The 21,898-nt window shown below is 35.1% G+C and overlaps 1 protein-coding gene and 1 pseudogene across 1 annotated transcript in view; one reads left to right on the top strand and one right to left on the bottom strand.

Moving 5' to 3' along the window:
- COG5 (component of oligomeric golgi complex 5) overlaps positions 1–21,898 on the top strand; it is a 269,120-nt gene that overhangs the window by 92,176 nt on the left and 155,046 nt on the right. The gene's annotated exons all lie outside the window — the stretch shown is intronic.
- On the bottom strand, positions 16,795–16,976 carry LOC122675052 (annotated as a pseudogene).

The following is a 21,898-nucleotide window of genomic DNA, read 5'->3' as shown; positions in this document are numbered from 1 at the left end:
CCAACTCCCGGAGTTTGCTCAAACTCATATCCACTGAGTCAGTGATGCCATTCAGCCATCTTGTCCTCTGTTGTCCCCTTCTCCTCCTGTCTTTAATCTTTCCCATCATCAGTCTTTTCCAATGAGTTGGCTCTTTGCATCAGGTAGTAGTAGAACTTCACTTTCAGCATCAGTCCTTTCAATGAATGTTCAAGACTGATTTCCTTTAGGATTTACTGCTTTGATCTCCTTGCAGTCCAAGGGACTCTCAAGAGTCTTCTCCAACACTAGAGTTCAAAAGCATGTTTCTTTAGCGCTCAGCTTTCTTTCTGGTCCGACTCTCATATCCATACATGAGTATTGGAAAAACCATAGCTTGCACTAGATGGAACTTTGTCAGCAAAGTAATGTCTCTGCTTTTTTTAATATGCTGTCTAGTTTTGTCATAGTCCTTTTCTTCCAAGGAGCAAGCATCTTTTAATTTCATGACTGCAGCTACTGTCTGCAGTGATTTTGGAGCCTAAGAAAATAAAGTTTGTCACTGTTTCCATTGTTGTCGCATCTATTTGCCATGAAGTGATGGGACTGGATGCCATGATCTTAGTTTTTTGAATGTTGAGTTTTTAGCCAGCCTTTCACTCTCCTCTTTCACTTTCATCAAGAGACTAATTCCTCTTTGCTTTCTGCCGTTTGGGTGGTATCATCTGCATATCTGAGGTTATTGATATTTCTCCTGGCGATCTTGATTACAACTTATGCTTCATCCAGCCTGGCATTTTGCATGATGTACTCTGCATATAAGTTAAATAAGCAGGGTGACAGTATACAGCCTTGACATACTCCTTTCCCAATTTGGAACCAGTCCATTGTTCCATGTAAGGTTCTAACTGTTGCTTCTTGACCTGCATACAGGTTTCTTAGGAGGCAGGTAAGATGGTCTGGTATGCCCATCTCTCTAAGATTTTCCACAGTTTGTTGTGATCCACACAGTCAAAGGCTTTAGTGTAGTCAATGAAACAGAAGTAGATGTTTTCCTGGAATTCCTTGCTTTTTTGATGATTCTGTGGATGTTGGCAATTTGATCTCCTGTTCCTCTGCCTTTTCTAAAGCCAGCTTGTACATCTGGAAGTTCTCAGTTCACATACTGTTGAAGCCTATCTTGAAGGATTTTGAACATTAGCCATACATACCATGGCTTAAAAGTAACAGGTGCATCATTTTCATGTAGTTCAAAAGTGGTATAAAGCAACTGTGGATAATGTCAAGGAACCAAGTTTCTTCTGCTTTTCTATTCCACCATTCTTATTTTTATCCTTAAGCCCTCAGTAAGATTACTGCAGTTCCAAATATCACATCTTTGTTCCAGGCAGGAAAAAAGAAGTTTACAAAGGAAAAGGTATATAGTCTATCTGAGGAAGTAAAACTTGCCCAGAAATCTTTAACAGATTGGGTAACTCACTGCCCTGAACAAAACTGAAGTTCTGTTAGTAATGAAGAAAGGAAAAGTAGATATTGCTTTGGCAACCTGCAGTGACTGCAGTTAACAGAAATCAATACTTAGTATACTACTGTTATGGGAAAATAGGAATTGTCATTTCCATGAGGAATATCTGATTCTGTTATTATTTTAAGCAAAGCATTTTAGGATACATGTTAAAATGAAGCTTTTAATCTAATATATAATATTTAAGACATGATAAAGAAAGAAAACATACATATAAAATCATGTTAAAATCTTATAGCTTCCATCTCAACAGTGAGATCTGGAGGTGCAGTTTTTACACAGTGGCTATCCAGCGAAAGGAAAGACATATTCAATTCTGTTCATTCACATTGGGTGTGGGTAAGAATTTCCTTTTTAAAAATTTTTTAAACATTGATTTATTTTTTAATTGAAACATAATTGATTTACAGAATTTTGTTGGTTTCTCCCAAACATCAACATGAATTAGCCATAGGTATACATTTGTCCCCTCCCTCTTGAACGTCCCTCCCACCCCCCTCCCCATCTCACCCCTCTAGGTTATTACAGAGCCCCTGTTTGAGTTCCCTGAGTTATATAACAAATTCCCCTTGACTGTCTGTTTTACATGTGGTAATGTAACTTTCCATGTTACTCTCTCCATACATCTCACCCTTCCTTTTTAAGGCTGAATAATATTTATGCACATACCACATTTTCTTTATTCCTTTATCTCTTTGAACATTTGGGTCGCTTCACTATTTAAATATTGTAAATAATGCTGCTGTGAACATAAGTATACAAATACTTGTTCAGGTTTCTGCTTTAGAATCTTCTGGGTTTATACTATAGTTGGTCAATTATATGGTAATTTTATGTTTAGTCTTATGAGAAACTGCTGTGCTATCTTCCACAGAGGCTTCCCCAGTTTGTATTCCCACCAGCAATGTAGAAGAGTTGCAGTTTTTCCATATCCTCTCCAACAATTGTTATTTTCTGTTTTTTTTTTTCTTTCAAAGTTGTCATAAATAGGTAACACAAAATTTACCATCATCATCATTTTAAAGTTTATAGTTTAGTAGTGTTAATTGTGTTCTCAGTGTTGTGCAAAATAAAATTCTATACCCATTAAACAACTTATTTCAGCCTACCAACTCCTGACAACCACCATTCTTATTTCTGTTTCTGATTTTTAACTGTAAGTGGAATCATACAGCTTTTGTCTTTTTGTGTCTTAATGTTCAAACTATATCCATGTTGTAGCATGCGACAGGAATTCCTTCATTTTTTTTTAAAGTCTGTTTTATATTTTAGTCTATGTATATACCACATTTCCTTTATCCATTCATCCATCAGTGAATACTTGAATTGCTTCTACCTCTTGGTTATTGTGAATAAGGCTGTAGTGAATATGAGTTTGCAAATATGTTTTCTAGATTTTGTTTTCAATTTTTTGGATATATTTCCAGAAATTAGATTACTGGATCATATGGTAATTCTATTTTTAATTTTTCTTTGGCTCTTCCATACCATTTTCCATTGCGGCAGCCCATTTTACATTCCCAGTAATGGTGCACAAGGTTTCCAATTTCTTCACATACTTGCCAACACTTATTTTCTGTTTTTTGATAGTGACCATTGTAATGAATATAAGGTGATATCTCATTGTAGTTTTGATTTATAGTCATCTAATGATTAATAATGTTGAACATCCTTATATATGCTTGTTGGCCATTTATATATCATCTTTGGAGAGGTGTCTACTTAAGTCCTTTGTCCTTTTTAAAATTGAGTATCTTTTGGTTACTGTTGTTCAGTTGTAGGAGTTCTTTACCAATTTAAAATAATAATTCCTTATCAGATACATGATTTACAAATATTTTCTCCCATTCTGTAGGTTGCCTTTACACTTAGTTCATTGTGTCCTTTAATGCATAGAAGTTTTTATTTTTGATGTAGTCCAATTTTATTCTTACTTGCCTGTGTTTTTGGCGCCATATCTTAGAAATCATTGTCAAATCCAGTGTCATGAAACTTCATAGTTTTTATAGTTTTAGCTCATACCTTTAGGTTTTTAATCCATTTGGAGATAATTTTTGTGTATCATGTGAGATCAGGGCCTGGCTTCATCATTCATGTGAATGTCCAGTGTTCCCAGTTTGATTTACTGTGAAGACTGTTCTTTCCCTGGGCTTCCCTGGTGGCTCAGATGGTAAAGAATCCACTTGCAATGCAGGAGTCACTGGTTCAGTCCCTGGATCGGGAAGATCCCCCGGGAGAAGGAAATGACAACCCATTCCAGTGTTCTTGCCATGGACAAAGAAGAAATCCCATGGACAGAGGAGCCTGTATATCTTTTTTGAGAGTAATTCTTGATTAACTTGAGATACGTACACTGAAATTCTTGCATTTTAGTATGTGTTTATAGTATTTGCCTTCTGGGCTATCTTCCAGTTATATTATTTTAGTATTCTAAGATTATACCCCTAGTGCATTTGATGGTTCCATCTTGTTTACTCCATATGTGCACGTGTGTGTGTGATATGTCAGTTTTGAACTGACATAATGTTTCCTGGCATGGTGTATTTTATCAGCTTAAATTTTATTTTCTTCTAGCAGTGTTTTTTGCCTGCTCTCCTTGTGCTTAACTTTTCAATTTTCTTTGACTAAAAAACAACTAGTTTTATAGCATACTTTGGGCTTTTCACTTGACATATTCTTCTTGATAATTCTTTTTGTACTTAATATTTAATGCTTATGCTGAAGTATATATGGGGGAAATAACTTGCTTTCTTAGATTTGCTTAAAATGCTTCAGCAAAGCAAATAATGGAGCGGAGATATGGACAAAATAAAATTGGTTAGATAATGAGAGTTGCTGAAACAGGGGGCTTGTTATACCATTTTCTCTTCTTTTTAAGAATTTTCATGATAAAGTGTTAAAATCCACCGAATTGCTGTCCAAAATAACACTTCTTTAGATTTTGTTTGGAAGCTGAACCTTGTTTGAAAATTAGTATAGCAAATAGTAGGACTTTTATAGTAAATAACAATACCTCAGTGGTAAGATAATTGAGTTTGATGTTGCTCAAAATGAAAGTAGGCTGTCTTTTATATATTATATTCTCTTTAATTCAGTGAACGTTTTTCATTGTACTATTTTGGAAGTTTTCAAACTAGAGCAAAATTGAGGAAATGATAAAATGAGTCCCCTTATTTTATAACCTGGATTTCAGTTGAGTTCAGTTCAGTTGCTCAGTTGTATCCAACTGTTTGTGACCACATGGACTGCAGCATGCCAGGCTTCCCTGTCCATCGCCAACTCCTGGAGTTTGCTCAAACTCATATCCGTTGAGTCGGTGATGCCATCCAACCATCTCATCCTCTCTCGTCCCTTTCTCCTGCCTTCAATCTTTCCCAGCAACAGGGTCTTTTCCAGTGAGTCAGTTCTTCACATCAGGTGGCCAGAATATTGGAGCTTCAGCCTCAGCATCAGTCCTTCCAATGAATATTCAGGACTGATTTCCTTTAGGATTGACTGGTTTGATCTTCCTTTTAGTCCAAGGGACTCTCAAGAGTCTTCTGCAACACCATAGTTCAAAAGCATCAATTCTTGGTGCTCAGCTTTCTTTATAGTCCAACTCTCACATCCATACATGAGTACTGGGAAAACCATAGCTTTGACTGTACAGACCTTTTTCAGCAAAATAACATCTCTGCATTTTAATATGCTGTCTGGGTTGATCAAAGGTTTTCTTCCAAGGAGCAAGCGTCTTTTAGTTTCTTGGCTGCAGTCACCATCCACAATGATTTTGGAGCCCAAGAAATTAAAGTCTGTCACTGTTTCCATTGTTTCCCCAGCTATTTGCCATCTAATTACTGGTAACGTTAACCTTGATCATGAGATTAAGATGATATATGTCAGGTTTGTCCCCTGTATAGTTAATATTTGGTTTATATTTTTGCCTTTATTATTAATAACCTGGATTTACCAATTATAAAAAATTGGCAATGTTTGTATTGTCTCTCTCTCTATAGATATCCTTACTGATTTTCCATTTGCCTGGTCAATCACTTACTGAGAAAAGGATATAGGAACATCTAAGTATAGCTGTAGTTTTTTTTATTAGTTTTGGTTACATGTATATTGAACTCTTATGTGCAAAAACATTTGGAGTATGTTAGGTGTATTAGTTTTTTAGGGCTGCTGTAACGAATTATCACAAATTTTGTGGGTTAAAGCAACACCAATTTATTACAGTTCTGAAGAAGCTGAAAATGAGTGTTATGAGACTAAAAGTTTTAGCTGCTAGTTCTTTCTACATGCTAAAGGAGAGACTCCATTTTCTTGTGTTTTCAAGTTTCTGGAGGCTCTCTTCATTCCTTAGCTCATCAAAGTGCTTCCCATCACCTTTGCTTCCCCTTGCTTCCATTCTCACATTACCTTCTATAGTCAAATCTCCCTTTGCCTCCCTCTCATAAGGACACTTGTGTTTACCATGGGGTCACCCAGATAATCAAGATAATCTCCCCATCTCAAGGTTCTTAATTTATCACAGTTACCTGCACAGTCCCTTTTATTGTGGAAAGTGGCATATTTACAAATTGTGAGGATTAGGATATGGATATCTTTAAGACACCACTGATGGTCAAACTCTCCAAATTAATTGACAGATTAAATGCAATCTGTATCAAAATCCCAACTGATGTTTTTGCAGAAAATGACAGAATAATCCTGAAATTCATATTGAAATGCAAGCAACCCAGAATAGGTAAAACAAGTTTGAAAAAGAATAGTCAAAATAAACTTGAAAAAGAACAATGTTGGGGAACCTGAGCTTTCTGACTTAAAAACCTACTTCAGAGTTACGGTAATTAAGATAGTTTGGCACATAAGGGTAGAACTCCAGATCAATAAAGTAGAATTTAAAGTCCAGAAGCAAACTCGTACATTTACAGATTTCTTACAAAGCTGTAAAGACAATTCGATGGGTAATGAATAGTCTCTTTACCAAGGACTGTTGGATAGTCACCATTTGCCACCAAGGATAAATGGATATCTCTATGCAAACAAGCAAATATGTACTTCTTTCCTATACCATGCGAAAAAGGAACTCAAAATATATCATATACCTAAATTTAAGAGTTAAAGCCAAAAACTTCTAGAAGAAAACAGAAGTAAATTGTCATGACCTTAGTTTCTTAGATGAGATACCAAGAGGTTAATGAAAAAATAAAAAATAGAGAAATTATGCTTCATTAAAATTAAAAACCTCTGTCCATCAAAGGATAGCATCAAGGAACAGAAAACATGAGACACCATTAAGAAAGGATAAACGTAACAAGTGGTGCTGGGAAAACTGGTCAACCACTTGTGAAGGAATGAAACTAGAACACCTTTTAACACTATTCACAAAAATAAACTCAAAATGGATTAAAGAGCTAAATGTAAAACCAGAAACTATGAAACTCCTAGAGGAAAACATAGGCAAAACACTCTCTGACATAAATTACAGCAGGATCCTCTATGACCCACCTCCCAGAGTAATGGAAGTAAAAGCAAAAATAAACAAATGGGACCTAGTTAAACTTAAAAGCACAAAGAAGGAAACTATAAGCAAGGTGAAAAGACAGCCTTCAGAATATGGAGAAAATAATAGCAAACGAAGCAACTGACAAAGAATTAATCTCCAAAATATACAAGTAGCTCCTGCAGCTCAATTCCAGAAAAATAAACAACCCAATCAAAAAATGGGCCAAAGAACTAAACAGACATTTCTCCAAAGAAGACATACAGATGGCTAACAAACACATGAAAAGATGCTCTACATCACTCATTATCAGAGAAATGCAAATCAGAACCACAATGAGGTACCATCTCACGCTGGTCAGAATGGCTGCTATCAAAAAGTCTACAAACAATACATGCTGGAGAGGGTGCGGAGAAAAAGGAACCCTCTTACGCTGTTGGTAGGAATGCAAACTAGTACAGCCACTGTGGAGAAGAGTGTGGAGATTCCTTAGAAACCTGGAAATAGAACTTCCATATGACCCACCAATCCCACTCCTGGGCATACACACCGAGGAAACCAGAATTGAAAGAGACACGTGTACCCCAGTGTTCATCGCAGCACTGTTTACAATAGCCAGGACATGGAAGCAAGCTAGATGCCCATCAGCAGATGAATGGATAAGAAGGCTGTGGTACGTACACACAATGGAATATTACTGAGCTATTAAAAAGAATGCATTTGAATCAGTTCTAATGAGGTGGATGAAACTGGAGCCTATAATACAGAGAGAAGTAAGTCAGAAAGAAAAACACCAATACAGTATATTAATGCATATATATGGAATTTAGAAAGATGGTAATGATGACCCTATATGTGAGCAAAAGAGACACAGGGATAAAGAACTGACCTTTGGACTCTGTGGGAGAAGGTGAGGGTGGGATGACTTGAGAGAATAGCATTGAAACATGTATATTACCGTATGTGAAACATATCGCCAGTCCAGGTTTGATGCATGAGACAGGGCGCTCAGGGCTGGTGCACTGGGATGACCCTGAGGGATGGGATGGGGAGGAAGGTGGGAAGGGGGTTCAGGATGGGGGACACATGTATACCCATGGCTGATTCATGTCAATGTATAGCAGAAACCACTACAATATTGTAAAGTAATTAGCCTCCAATTAAAATAAATTAATTAATTAAAAAAAGAAAGTGTGAACGGCACATAGAATGTGATATAATATTTATAAATCATATGTCTGACAAGGAACTTGTATGCAGAAAATATAAAGAGCCTTTCAACTCAAAAGTTAAAAAGGAGAACCTAACTAAAAAACGGACAAAGGACTTGATGTTTCTTGAAAGAAGATACACAAATGGCCAATAAGCACATGAAAAAATGCTCAACGTGATTAGTCATTCAGTTCAGTTCAGCTCAGTTCAGTCGATCAGTCGTGTCCGACTCTTTGCAACCCCATGAATCGCAGCACGCCAGGCCTCCCTGTCCATCACCAACTCCCGGAGTTTACTCAGACTCATGCCCATCGAGTCGATGATGCCATCCAGCCATTATTAGTCATTAGGGAATTAGCCAATATTAGTCACTAGCCAATATTAACCAATTAGCTGACATTAGCCAATATTAGTCATTAGGGAAATGCAAATCAATGCCATATAGAATACCATTTCATACTCCCTGGAATGGCCAAAATTAAAAAGACATACTCTAGTAAGTGTTGGTGAGAATGTGAAGAAATTGGCACTCTCGTATCCTGCTGATGGGAGTGTTAAATGGTACACCCACTTGGAGAAGAGTTTGCTTGTTTCTCAAGATGCTAAATGTAAGTAACCATACACCTTGTCAGTTCCATTCATAGTACCTAAGAGAAATGAAAGCGTAAGTCTGCACAAAAACTTATACATGAATATTCATAGCAGCTTTATTCATAATGGTCCCAAATTAGAAACAGTCTAAATGTCCATCAAATGGTAAATAAAGAAACATGTTACATTCATATGTGGAATATTATTTGGCAGTAAAAAGAAATGAAGTACTGATATATGCTGCCTTGTGGATAAACCTTGAAAACATTATGCTTAGTAAAAGAAGCCAATCATAAAAGACCAAATTATATCATTCTATTTATATGAAATATCCAGAATAGGAAAATCCATAAGAACAGAAAGTAGATTGTTTCAGGTTGGGGCAGAGTGGGTTGGAGGGAAAGCAGAAATAGGAAGTGACTGATAATCGACATGGAGTTTGTTTTTGGAGGTGATAGCAATGTTCTAAAATTAGATTGTGGTGATGGTTATACAACTCTGAATATGTAAATATTGGATATATAGTCTCTGTGTTATATATACACACATATCATTTACATGGGTGAATTTGATGGTATGTGACATAAATCTCAATAAATAGGAAAAACAAAACCAAAGATACCTGAGAGATTATTTTATAAAATCATCTGGAAACTGTACCATTACTATACTCATTTTTTTGTTTTTTATTTCAAACTTTTCATTTTGTACTGGGTATAGCCAGTTAGTAATGTTGTTAATAATAGTTTCAGGTGAACAGTGAAGGAACTCAGCCATACGTATGTGTATATATATACCCACTCACCCTGAAATTCCCCTCCCATCCAGGCTGCTATATAACACTGAGCAGAATTCCATGTGCTATACAGTAGATCCTTATTGGTTATCCATTTTAAATCTTACTATGCTCATTCTTAAAGTGGAGGAATCATTAGAATATTTTGGTTTTTGAATTTTCTTTATCTCTTATAATGGATAACAACTTGTATACATAGTTTACTTGATATGATCATAGTTTAATGTATCATCTATTTCCTGGGACTATTGTAGGACTAATTCAGGACTTTTGTAATTAGAAACATTCTGCAGCTAAAGTGACTTAACACGCATGGTATGCATTTAGTAATATATTCTAGTACTTAGTATCTGTCATTGTTCCAGTTGGTTTTTTATGCATAATTGTTGAATATTTTCTTGCAGTATGAAGCAGATGGACAAGAAACACTAGTAGTGGAATTGAGATCATGATCTCCATTTTATGTAGCAAAGTGTCTGATATTTGTGTTTTAAGCCTAAACAGTTTTCTGTTCCATTTTCCTAACTCCTTTTTACAAACATAATTCATTCATTGTGAAAATTGTGTTCAGTAGCTCAAGAGCTCTTAAACTAAGAATACGGGAACTTGCTGGTAATGGGCCAGTGAACGTCGTGTAGAAGATTAAATGGCTCATCCTGCAGCTGCTTTGCTTGGGAAACCTTCGTTGACTTCAGTTCTTAATTAACTTGTTAGGTCTATAGCTTCAGGCCTAAATTAAGGCTTGATTAAAGATGAGAAAAAGTGAATATATTGGAGAGAAGATGTATTAGATGCCTAGGGCTACTCTAACAAATTACCACAAACCAAGTGACTTAAAACAACAGAAAATTATTTTCTCAGAGTTCTGGAAGCTAAAAGTCTGAAATCAAGGCTATTTACATGGTTACGCTGTCTCTGAAGATTCTTCCTTACCTTTTCTAGTTTTTGGTTGGTGCTGGAAACCCTTGGTTTTACCTGGTTTATAAATGTGTCATTCTCTTCGCTGCCTCTGTCTTCACATGACCTCTTCCCTGTGGGTCTTTGTATTAATGTGGCATTTTCCTTTCTGTGTGTCTGTGTCTAAATTCCCCTTATTTTAGAAGGATTCTGGTCATTGGAGTGGAGCGTATCCTAATCCATTGTGACCTTGTCTTGATTACATCTGCAGAGAACCTGTTTCTGAATAAGGTCACATTTATAGGTACTGTGGGCTAAGATTTTAACATGTCTTTTTGTGGGACATAATTCAAACTATAATAGAATAATGTGTTTTGTTTTAAAATATATTTAACTGTCAAGTTGTGAGCTAATTTGTGGGCACAGTGTTTTCACAGGGAGTTAACATGAAGTGAATTAGATTAAGAGCATGAAAGACAAAAAAGAGAAGAAATGATCAACTTTGGGCCATTGTCAACTTTGTTGTATAGGAAAAGCCAAGCTGTAACACTGATCTCTAGTCTCCCCTGGTAGTGTGAAACTCTCCATTATTCTCTATTGCTCCCTACCCTCCTCCTCTCAATTGGTCTATGTATATATAGTCTTGCTTTTAGAGAGAGATCTAGTAAGTCTATGACCATCTATTATGGTCATAATAGATGAAGTGCTTTAAGATCAGTCAGTCAGTCAGTCAGTCAGTTCAGTTCAGTTGCTCAGTCGTGTCCAACTGTTTGTGACCACATGGACTGCAGCACACCAGGCTTCCCTGTCCATCACCAGCTCCCAGAGCTTGCTCAAACTCATGTCCATCAAGTTGGTGATGCCATACAACCATCTCATCCTTTGTCGTCCCCTTCTCCTCCTGCCTTCAATCTTTCCCAGCATCAGGGTCTTTTCCAGTCAGTCAGTTCTTCACTTCAGGTGGCCAAAGTATTAGAGCTTCACCTTCAGCATCAGTCCTTCCAATGAATATTCAAGACTGGTTTCCTTTAGGATGGTTTAATCTCCTTTCAGTCCAAGGGACTCTCAAGAGTCTTCTCCAACACCACAGTTCAAAACCATCAATTCTTTGGTGCTCAGCTTTCTTTATGGTTCAACTCTCACATCCATACATGAGTACTGGAAAAACCATAGCTTTGACTAGATGGACCTTTGTTGGCAAAGTAATGTCTCTGCTTTTTAATATGCTGTCTTGGTTGGTCATAGCTTTTCTTCCAAGGAGTAAACGTCTTTTAATTTCATGACTGCAGTCACCATCTGCAGTGATTTTGGAGCCCAAGAAATTAAAGTCTGTCACTGTTTCCATTGTTTCCCCATCTCTGTGCCATGAAGTGATGGGACCAGATGCCATGATCTTAGTTTTTAGAATGTTGAGTTTTAAGCCAGCCTTTTCACTCTCCTCTTTTACTTTCATCAAGAGGCTCTTTAGTTTCTCTTTGCTTTCTGTCATAAGGGTGGTGTCATCTGCATAGCTAAGGTTATTGATATTTCTCCTGGCAGTCTTGATTCCAGCTTGTGCATCATCCAGCCCAGTGTTCCTCACGATGTACTCTGTGTATAAGTTAAATAAGCAGGGTGACAATATACAGCCTTGATGTACTCCTTTTCCTATTTGGAACCAGTCTGTTGTTCCATGTCCGGTTCTAACTGCTCCTTCCTGACCTGCATACAGGTTTCTCAAGAGACAGTTCAGATGGTCTGGTGTTCCCATCTCTTTAAGAGTTTTCCACAGTTTATTGTGATCCACACAGTCAAAGGCTTTGGCATAGTCAATAAAGCAGAAATAGATGTTTTTTTGGAACTCTCTTGCTTTTTTGATGATCCAGCAGATGTTGGCAATTTGATCTCTGGTTCCTCTGCCTTTTCTAAAACCAGCTTGAACATCTGGAAGTTCACGGTTCATGTATTGCTAAAGCCTGGCTTGGAGAATTTTAAGCATTACTTTACTAGCGTGTGAGATGAGTGCAATTGTGCGATAGTTTGAGCATTCTTTGGCATTGACTTTCTTTGGCATTGGAATGAAAACTGACCTTTTCTAGTCCTGTGGCCACTGCTGAGTTTTCCAAATTTGCTGACATATTGAGTGCAGCACTTTCACAGCATCATCTTTTAGGATCTGAAATAGTCAACTGAAATTGCATCACCTCCTCTAGCTTTGTTCATAGTGATGCTTCCTAAGGCCCACTTGACCTCGCTCTTCAGGATGTCTGGCTCTAGGTGAGTGATCACTCTATCGTGATTATCTGGGTTGTTAAGATCTTGTTTGAGGAACTAATTTTTGTGGCCAGGTTTGTCACATAGGCCCTTTGCTACCTCATTGCAAAACTCAAAATCTATATGACAAGTTGTAGTTAGAAATCACTTGGATAATTTTTGAGTCTGTGAGCACTGCCAGATTTTCTAAGTAATTCAGCTTTCACTGTCACTCCAGTTCCTAATGGAAGTCTCCTTATCTATCAGTTAGGGTTCCTTTTGAAGCCAACTGAATCTGCTCCTACTCTTTCAAGTAGAAAGTAATAATTAGAAGATTTTAGAGAGTATATTGTGAGAATAAAGCTTTAGAGGGCTAGAGATTCGAACTTTGATGTTGTTAGCCAGAGAGTTGAAATATTCTGTTATGCTACAGGACACCACCATTTGTGTTACTTCCCTAATCCTGCGTTTGAAACCTAATAAATGTGAACTTGGGCAAGATAGTTAACTGCTCTGCACCTCAGTTTTGATGTCTATAAAGTGAGATAGATGAAGATACCTAACTGGAGGATTGTTGCATTAAATGAGCAATATACAAGTTCCTGTAACAGTGTCTGGACACCTGGTATCGTGTGTTGCTGTGCTAGAGCTGCCTTAGCAGTATTGCAGACTGGGTGGCTTACACAACAGAAATTTATTGTCTCGCAGATCTGGAGGCTAGAAGTTGTAGGAGAGAGAAATTTTTCCCTTCTCATTTTGGGTTCTTTGGCTGGTCTAACAATTAAATTAGCATAGAACAGGGGATTTATAGGAGAAAGATTTAATTTCATATGTAAGAGACCCCCAAAGGTATGAGGCTCTAAATCAGGCAGTTGAGGCTTATATGCCATTGTTAGCTAAGGAGGAGAGAGAGTAGAGGTCTGAGACTTCACAGGAGGAAGGCAGTTAACAGGAGGATGGGAAGAGCAAATGTTTGCCAAATAAATGTTTCCCATGCCATGCAGGTAAGCCTTTCTGATGTAAAATGTTATGTCTGGTTTTAACTCTCTTCTGGGTAAAGACTCTCTGCCTAAATTCTTTGAGGTGGTTAAGTTAAGGGTAAAACAAACTCTTCCCTAGTCTGTTAGGTCTTGTTCATCTTCAGCTCAAAATGATCCACATGCCTGGTTTTGGGATCACGTGTTCTGGTCCCTCTGAGAGTCCAAAATCAGAATGTTGGTAGGGTTCATTTCTTACTAGGACTTTGAAGGAAGAATGTTATGTGCCTCTCCCCTACTTATGGTGGTTTATGGCAATCTTTAGTGTTCTTTGGCTTGTGGAAGCATCACCCTGATCTTTTCCTTCATCATTTCTTACTAGGACTTTGAGGGAAGAATGTTATATGCCTCTCCTCTACTAGAGTATTTAATGGATACTGTAGTCATACAAGAATAGAATACATGGTTATGTATCTTCCTTATTTATATTATTGCTTCTTTGTGCTTTATACAGTGTAAATAAGGTCCTTTACTGAGATTTTTAAAGGGTAAATGAAAAAGTTCTATCAGTGGATTTAGATGGATTTTGTTTCTTTAGTATTGTACCCAAACCACTATGGTCAAGTTACTGTATTTTCTTAAGTGTGTTCTGTGAGTGCTAGTCCTACTAGATCTTATGTAATTTGGGGGGGGGAGGCGGGGGATGAGAAACAAATAGATTGGGGAATATTATATATTATTGTATATGCCTCTTTCAGATGACTTAGTACATATGAATAGTTACAAGGAACAGTGTAGTGAAGAAGCCAGCTTTATTTTGCTTTTAACTCAGTATTTTCTAAATGTATCATAACATCTACTAATATAGTGAAGTCACTGTACACCAAACATTTGATCTTTTGGAGTGCCAGGGCCCTAGAGAAGTAGTACCTCTTATATCCATAATTAGGAATTATGTAATTATTTTTAGCTCTCTGGGGAAAAATCCTTTTAACGTGTAAGTTTATTGTTAAACTTTCTGGTTAATGAACTGCCTGGATTGTAGTTCTGTTTTGGAGTTTGTCAGCAAAGCTATAATATAAATGTTTTGAAGGTAGGATTAGTGTCTGTTTTCTATGTGTATATGCAAAACTTACCACATAGGAATCATTTAGATGGCAGTTTGAGAGGAAAAAAAAAAATCAAAGTCGTATAGATAATTCTTGATGTCTTTCATAAGTAAGATGAAGATAGGAAATGATTTTTTTGGCTGTTGAATAAGCCCTTTAGTTCTGTTTGATGTATTTCTGTTGCAGTTTTTCTTCATTAAAAAACAACAACATAGCTTTATTGTGATATAATTGATGTAAAATAACCAGAGCATCTTTTCATGTGCCTTTTGGCTATTTGTGTGTTTTTTTTAGAGAAACGTTTCTGTAGGTCTTCTACCCATTTTTTTGATTGGATTGTGTGTTTTTCTTCCCCCCTGATACTGAGTTGTATGAGCTGTTTGTATACTTTAAATATTAATCCTTTGTCAGTTGCATTATTTGCAGATGTTTTTCTCCCAGTCTGTAGGTTGTCTTTTTACTTTGTTTCCCTTGCTTTTATTGTTGTTGTTGTTCAGTTGCCTAGTCATGTCAGACTCTTTGCAATCCCATGGACTACAGCATACCAGGCTTCCCTTTCCTCACCTTCTCCTGGAGTTTGCCCTTTGCTGTATAAAAGCTTTTAAGTTTGATTAAATCCTCTTTGTTTATTTTTGTGTTTATTTCCTTTGCCTTGGGGGACAGATGTAGGAAAATATTGCTGTGATTTATGTCAAAGAATGTCTTGCCTATATTTTATGTTCCCTTCTAGAACTTTTATAGTGTTATGGCTAACATTTATGTCTTTAAACCATTTTGGGTTTATTTTTGTATATTGTATGAGGGAATGTTCTAAACTCATTGCTTTACATGTAGCTGTCTAGCATTGCTAACACCATTTGTTGAAGAGACACTTTTCTCCATTGTATATTCTGGCTGCCTTTGTCATAGATTAATTAACTGTGATTGTATTGGTTTACCTCTGCACTCTCTATTCTAGTCCATTGATCTGTTGTGTCTGTTTTTGTACCAGTACCATACTGTTTGGTTACTGTAGCTTTATAGGATAATCTAAAGTCTTGATGGCTTATGCCTCCCTTTGTTGTTTTTTCTTAGGTTTGTTTTGGTAAGTCTGGGTATTCTGTGGTTCCATATAAATGTTAGGATTATTCTAGTTCTATAAAAAATATGTCCTGTTTTGGTATGGATTGCATTAAATCTGTAGATTTCCTTGGGTAGTATGTCCCTTTTGACAGTATTGTTGCAATCTAAGAGTATGAGCTTTGAATCATCTTCAGTTTCCTTTATCAGTGCTTTATAGTTTTTACAGTATGGGTCCTCCACTTCCATGGTGAAGTTTATTCCTGGGTTTTTTTCCCCACAATTTTATATGCATGTGTTTTTTAACTTTCACTTTCTGATATTTCATTTTTAGTGTGTAGAAGTATACTGGATTCTGTATTTTAATCTTGTATTTTGCAACCTTGATGATTCATTTATTAGTTCTTCTAGTTTTTGTGTGGAGATTCTGGGATTCTCTGTATACATTATTATGTCATCTGCCAAGAGTGACAGTTTTACTTCTTCCTTTTCAATTTGAATTCCTTTTTTGTTTTGTTTTATTTTTCTTCTCTGATTGCTGTGGTTCGGACTTTCAATACTGTGTTGAATAGTAGCAGTGAGACATCTTTGTATTGTTTGTGAGTTTAGCAGGAAGACTTGCAGCTTTTTGCTGTTGAGTGTTATATTGGCTGTGGGTTTGTCATAAATGGTCTTTGTTGTTTTGAGATATGGCCTCTCTTTCCACTTTGGTTAGTGTTTTGTCATGAATGGATGTTGATTTTTGTGAAATGCTTTTCCTGTATCTATTGAAATAATCATGTGGTTTTGTCTCTTTTTTTGTTATTGTTGTGTATCACATTGACTGATTTGCATAGTTGAGCCATTCTTGTGACCCTGGAATAAATACAACTTGATTATGTTGTGTGATCCTTTTTATGTATTGTTGGATTCAGTTTGCTAATATTTTACTGAGTTTTGTATATCTATTCATCAAAGATAACTGGCCTGTAATTTTATTTTTTTAATAGTGTCTTTGTCTGGCTTTTTTATCAGGATGATGGTGGCCTCAGTGACTTAATTTTTTGAAATAGTTTTGAGAAAAGTTTTCAATTAGCAATAATCACGCCTTGGATAAACCTCATTGGCTACGATACTGCCCCTGTGCAAAGCTGGAATAGTTTTGAGAAAGATAGTTACAAGTTCTTATTTATATGTTTCATAGAATTCTCCAATAAAGGCATCCAGTCCTAGACTTTTGTTTGCAGGAAGTTTGTTTATAGATTCTATTTCACTTTTAGTGATTGGTCTGTTCACATTATCTGTTTTCTTTGTGACCCACTGTTGGCAGACTGTGTTTCTAGAACCTTTTCACTTCTTCTAGGTTGTTCAGTTTGTTGGCATATAACTGCTTATAGTATTCTCTTATGATATTTTATATCTGTGGTATTAGTTGATTTTTCTCCTCTTTCATTTCTTGTTTATTTGGGTTCTCTCTTGGTGAGTCTAGCTAGAAATTTGTCAGTTTTGTTTATCTTTTTATTTATTTATTTTTTATTTATTTATTTTTTTTCTTTTCTTTTAAAGTGGTATCTTAACCTAGGAGCTTAAACAAACATCAGCCTATTTCCTCTCCGTGAAAGTGAAATCGCTCAGTTGTGTCCGACTTTTTGCGACCCCATGGACTGTATGCAGTCTCCCAGGGTCCTCCATCCATGGGATTTTCCAGGCAAGAATACTGGAGTGGGTTGCCATTTCCTTCTCCTGTTTATCTTTTTAAAAGACCAGCTCCTGATTTATTGATCATTTCTACTTTTTTAAAAATTCATTTCTCTCTACTCTCTATTATTTCCTTCCTTCTGCTGAGTTTGGACTTTGTTTTCTAATTCTCTGAACTAATGGTTATTTGTCATTTTTCTTGTTTCTTGAGGAAGGCCTGTATCACTATGAACTTCCCTCTTAGAATTACTTTCGATGCATTCCAGAGATTTTGTAAAGTTGTGTCTTCATTTTCATTCTTTTAAGATATTTTCTGGTTTATTCTTTGATTTTGTCATTGACCCATTGTTTCTTAGTAATGTGTTGTTTAGTTTCTGTGTGTTTGCTCATTCTTCATTTTTTTTTCCTGTGGTTGATTTCTGATTTCATATTTTTGTGATCAGAAAAGTTGGTTGACATAATTTATATCCTTTTAAATTTGTTGAGGCTTGCTTTGTGACCATGTGTGTGATCTATCCTAAAGAATGTTTTATGCATCCTTAAGAAGAATATATATTCTGCTTTTTTTTTTTTTGATGTTGTGTGCTGGACATATCAATGAAATACAACATATCTGTGTCATTTAGAACCTCTGTTGCCTTATTGATTTTATGTCTGTATGTCCATTGATGTCAATGGAGTGTAGTCTCCTGCTGTTATTGTATTATTGTTGATCTTTCCCTTTATGTCTGTTAGTATTTGCCTTATAAATTTAGGTGCTCTGTATTGGGTGTATATATGTCAAGAAGTATAATGTATCCTTTTCTTGTGTTGATCCCTTTATCAGTCTATAGTACCCTTCCTTGTCTGTCTTTATAGCCTTTGTTTTTAAAGTTTGTTTTGTCTGATATGAGTATTGCTACTCCTATTTTCATGTTGTTTCCATTTTCTAGTTTAAGGCAATAAACAATTGCATTGTTGAGAATTTTTTCCCCTAATAATAAATCTTTTTCTAAGAATACCTTTATTATTAAATTTCTTTCAACTCCACTTTAGTTGAATCCCAGAGATTTCAATGTTGATTTTTCATTTGCATGTAGTTAAATATTAAAGAAAATTTCCTCTGAGAGCCTTTGGGGTCCCTTGATTATTTGGAAATGTGTTGTTCGATTTCAAAATGTTTGGGAAATTTATAGGTATTTTTCTATTACTGATTCTTAGTTTGATTGTATTATGATCAATTGGGTGTATGATTTCAGTTCTTTTAAATTTAAAATGTTTGTTTTGTGACCTAGGACATGCTTTGATTCATGTTCCATGTGTAGTTGAACAGAATGTATATTCTGTTTTTATTGGTTGGAATGCTTTGTTGATGTTATTAGATTCCCTTGGTTTATGGTGGTCATTTTTTCTATTCCTTGTTGATTTTGTCTAGTGCTTCTCAGTTGTTGAGGGAGAGATATTGACTCCTACCTCTGGTTAGATACTGATTGGAAGGTAGGCAGTAAATATAACACCTGAAATACCTTTCTGGAAGGGAAAAAAAAAAGGTTAGTTTTCTATAAATCCTTGTTTTAAAATTCTAATACCATATTAAGAGCATCATGGTTAGAAAGTCAGGGGAAGGGAAAAAGAAAAAAAGAGACTATGTCCAAAAAAAAGTTAATATACTGTCTTATTTATTTACTTAGGCCCTGAGCAATTTTTTGGTGCTAGCTGAAAAGAGGGGTAGGACTTTGAAAGGGAAAAACCAATCCCCATTTTAATAATAAGGTTTTCCTCCACCCTAAAGTGAGAGCCAGAACAAAAATAAGGCATTTGATAATAAGTTTTCCTGAAGCTTTGAAGAATAAGAAAGATCAATGTGCCCTGAGAAGTGCTTTGGACTTAAAGTAGAAAGATTTCACCCTTACTTAAGCGTGAGACTTATTTTGTGCATAGTTCAAGCAGTAGTCTTCATTGAGGATTCGTTAGAAACATATAAATTTCTCATTTATGTTTTTCGGTGGGTTGGTTTTTTTTTTTTTTGGGTAATACCAAACTTTGTTTCTCAAGGCCTTTCCCCCTTCATTTTAAAAAGAAAAAAAGAGATTAGTGACTAACACCCCATTTATGAAAATAATAAGTTATCAATATTTACATGTTTTTGGTGGTTTACAAAACATTCCTAATGCATATTATCTCATTCGATCCATACAGCCCTGTGAGATTTGTAACACAGGTTCTTTATTCTTTAATTTTGGAATCTCAAAAAGGTTAAGTGATTGTTTCCTCAGGTCATAAAATTGGGTAGAGTAAAATTAAGATATTCTCATTCCTAATTAGCCTTCTTTCTGTGATACTCTGCCTTTGAAAGGATATATCTGTTTTCTTGAATAGAATTGACTTTACTTAAAGTATGTTTTATTTATATTTTATATTATATTGATTTTATATGTACTCCAATGATCATGTATTATAATATTTAATTTTACATAAGAATAAATTTCAGAGATGATTAGAAAGGTTTAATAAATTTTCAGACATTGACCTCATCCTGAATTTTCTCTTACATGAACTTGTTTTTAGATAGCCTTCGATTATTTGCCTATAGATAACTATGACTTCTTACATGTTTTAACCTTTATGTGTTGATTTCAAATTATTTTTATTCTTTTCCTGATTTTATTTTTATATTAGAAAAAGATAGAAAATGTATATGTTAGTATTTGTAAAGTTTCTCTTGTAATTTGTTTGGTTCAGTAATTACTTTCCCCTATAGTAGAAGCAAATATTTTAAATTATTAAAAATTTTTTTTCTATGATTGGTGTTATATATTGTGAGATAACTTTTTAAAAATAAATTTTAAAATTAAATTTTCCTCTCTGTTTAGTTGCATTTTGGTTATTATATATTAAAATCTTATACCTTTAAACCTGTGTTATTTTGTTGTCTGTTCTGTCAGTTTTACTTTTATGCAAATCCCACATTACTTTTGAAAAATTTTGCTTTATAATTTCAATTATATTTTCATATATTCATATATTTCATATTTTGATATAATGTTTTCACATATTATTGAAACCACAATAATATATCATATTAATGATATAATGATATATAATAATATATCATAATAATATAATATAACACATTATTGAAATCACTGTGTATGTATGTATTAAACATTTTTCTTGAAAATAATTTTTCTTGTAGACCTGTTGTGTCATCAGATTCATGATGTAAGCAAATATGATTAAAATAAGTCAAATATAAACAAATCAATGAAAATCAATATGTGTATGTAGATGTCATTGTTGAAGTTTAGTTGGAGTTTTTTACTTTTTCCTCTAATTTTATGTCTTTTCTAAGATTTCTTTAGTGAAAGTTTTTTTCCTTATTGAGGAGGGAGGGACTTTTAAAACAACCCTATCTTAGACTTAGCCATTTGTAACAAGTGAAATACTAGTACTCTGTGATGAAGATGATGATGTTGTTTTTATTATGATGATGGTGATGATACCTTCAGTAACTGGACAGTAGGTCTCATTATTGATTGGACAAGTTAATTTTATTAATATTGTAACCCTGCAGCATCCATATTGTTCAGTGTTTTGTGGAGGTTGTTTATTTTGTCTTAATTTAAATTTGTTATTGAACTCAGTATTCTCTAAGAACTGTGTTTTTAGCAGAACAAGTTAAAATGTAGTTGTAATAAGCCCTGATCTTACAATACTATTTATTTTAATTTAAAGATAAACTTTTTGTTGAATGGAGTCTACAATGACAGCTTTCTTCTCCAGAGTATTATTCATCAGTGTGCTGGATAACTCTTTATAAATCATAGCTTTACATGTTGCTGTTTGCTTTTGTAAAAGACAGGCTTTAATCTGAAGTTTCTAAATAATCAGGGCTCTGTAAAAAAATCTAATGCAGAGCTTTTTAGATAATACAATTGAGTGACTGTGTTCTGGAAATGGTGTTCGGAAGTAATATATAAATAAATAAATTAACATGTTGCCAACAGGCTGGGAACATATTTATAGCAAATATCATAGGCAAACAGCGAATATTATATAATTAATATTCAGTGATGTAATATAAAAAGATAGGGAGTAAAGATTACATAGAGATTCCCCAAAGAAAATACAGATAGTAAAAGCTACTCAGCCTTATCATTTAGAAATTCATGTCAGACCATCAATAAGAACCTTCCAGCAGCATATGAAATACTCAATACAGTGGTAATATCCAGTGCCATCCATGATTAAGTAACTCCCATAGATTATTGGGAGAATGTTTGAAGAAGTACAGTCATTTTGAGAAGTAGTTTGATAATTTGTGTCAACAGGCTTAAAATTGTTACTTTGATCCATTAATTCTTTTTCGTTTCCCAAGGAAATAATTATAGATATTTA

The sequence above is a fragment of the Cervus elaphus genome, chromosome 18 (assembly GCF_910594005.1).
Source record: "Cervus elaphus chromosome 18, mCerEla1.1, whole genome shotgun sequence".
Lineage (NCBI taxonomy): Eukaryota > Metazoa > Chordata > Mammalia > Artiodactyla > Cervidae > Cervus > Cervus elaphus.
The sequence above is the reverse complement of the archived record's forward strand: the minus strand, read 5'-3'. Positions and strand labels throughout refer to the sequence as shown.